The sequence below is a fragment of the Metarhizium album genome (assembly GCF_000804445.1).
Source record: "Metarhizium album ARSEF 1941 chromosome Unknown scaffold_31, whole genome shotgun sequence".
NCBI classification, from domain to species: Eukaryota; Fungi; Ascomycota; class Sordariomycetes; order Hypocreales; family Clavicipitaceae; genus Metarhizium; species Metarhizium album.
In genome coordinates, this window is record NW_024467605.1 from 263,111 (window position 1) to 265,424 (window position 2,314).

Genomic DNA, 2,314 nt, shown 5'->3' on the forward strand with positions numbered 1-2,314 from the left:
CAGCTTAGCTTAATAATACTAAAAGAACAGCTTAGCTTAATAATACTAAAAGAAGAACTTATAAGGCAAAAATATAAAGATAAAGATAGCACTATTAACTTAGCTTAAGCTTTATAAAGCCTTAAAGTTATATACTAAGAAGCTATAAATCTAGCTAGATTTAACTATATTTTACAGCTAATCTAGGTTAATACTAAGGCAGATAATAAGCCTCTAGTACTTATAAAGTACTTATAGAAGAAGCTTAATTGTTATAGTCTAAGCTATACTTAACCTTAAAGATGCAATGCGAAGCAATAAATGCACTGCACTGCAATACGCAATAGAAGACATAAGCCCGTGCAGGGACTTATATAGTGCTAGATTGAGCAAGCTGTAGACAGCTTGTTCAATACGTACTCTTTTGACTCAACGGTCAAGGGCTCCAGCATCGCTGGGATAACTGCAGCTAGCACCTGCTATAGCCTAATAGGGCTGGTCTATCACATTTGAACAAGCTTTCTAGGGTTGCAGGTTCAAGCCGCACGAAAAGTGCAAGGGATACTTAACCTGGGCTCACAAGAGCCACTGCCACCCTTGGGGGGTGCGAGGTATAGGAGGTACAGAAGGGGGCTATGTCATGGTCTAAGCTATGCTCGACCTTAAAGATGCAATGCGAAGCAATAGATGCACTGCACTGCGATGCGCGATAGAAGACATAAGCCCGTGCAGGGACCTATATAGTGCTAGATTAAGCAAGCTGTAGACAGCTTGTTTAATACGTCCTCTTCAATAGTTAAGAGCTCTAGTATTGCTGGGATGACTGCGGCTGGCACCTGCTATAGCTTAATAGGGCTGGTCTATTACATTAATAAGAAATTAGCTAAAGTAGAGGCTAAAGTATAGTTTTAAGGCAAGGTAGTAATATAGCTGCTTTATACTTAGGCTAATATTAATAATTATATAGGCTAAATAGTATAATAACTCTAGAAGATAGCAAATAAGGCTGTACTAAAGAGAGCACTAAAGCCTTCTTGCTAGAAATAGTAGTAGAGCTAGTATATAATAAAGGCAGTATTAAATATAAAAAAAGTAAAATAAGTATAGCGCTATTGTTAAGGACTAGCCTTACAGGCTACTGCGTGTAAGCGTTACTAGTATTAACTATAAACTTAAGAAGAGAAAAGAGGGAAAGGAGAAGCTCTCTGTCCCTTCTTTTCCTTCTATTATATATATATAGGTTTAATATATATCTAAAGCGTATCTAACAAGGCACTAATATAGTGCCTTGTACCTACTTAAGCCTACAGCTTAAGTCTATTATATACCCTCCTTCCGGCAGGTTTGTCTGTGTCGTCCAATTAAAGGACTCTTTATAATATAATAGATATAATAGATAGAGCTTATGTAATCTTGTTGATTACTAAGCATAAGATAATAGGGATTCTTAAGGTATAATAGAAGTAACTTTAGATATAGTATAAAATTATATATAATAGTATATATTAAAGAGTGTAGTTGTAGAGGCTTGATTTCCTCTCTATCTAGTTAGGGGGAAGTAGAGTTATTTATAGGTAAATCCTATAGTAGAGCTGCCGGATTAGGTATAGATAGTAGCTTAAAATAACTTTAAAGGCTAAAAATAACTCTTATAGCTGCTTTCCTGCTATAGAGTAGATTAGCCTTTATAGCTTATTAGTGTTTTTATTAAATTCCAGCTAGCATTCCTCTCTTAACCTTAATTATATATGCTAAGGAATATAGGCGTAAAGCATATTAAATCCTTGCATATAAAATGTATGCAAACATTCCTTGTAGGCAATTTGTATGCTGCAGTTGTTTCCCTTGTTTTTGTAAGTGTTTTTTATAGTAGGCAGTATCTACTGCTAACATACCCCCTTAGCTATATGTTAAATATAGCTAGGTAGCCTAAACAGAAATAGTGTATTTCTAATAAAGTATAGTGCGTAGCGTAGAGCTTGCAGCAACTGGGCTTATAACTATTAGCTAATTAAGAGACTTTTTATAATATAATAAATATAGCTTATATAATCTAGTTAATTACTAAGCATAGAATAATAGAGATTCTTAAGGTATAATAGAAGGGACTTATAGTATAGTATAAAATTATACTAAAATTATAGAATTTTTGCCTTATAAGGGGTTTTATAAGGCCGTTAGCAGGCATTTCTAAGGTTTTTAGGTATTTTATATAGAATTTTCCTTCTTTATAGGCCTGCTTTATCTAGGCATTATATATATTAATATGCCTTAGGGCTGTTTTAACCCTAGGAAGGTCTAGGGTAACTAGCCTTATAGTTTAAAGGTTATTATA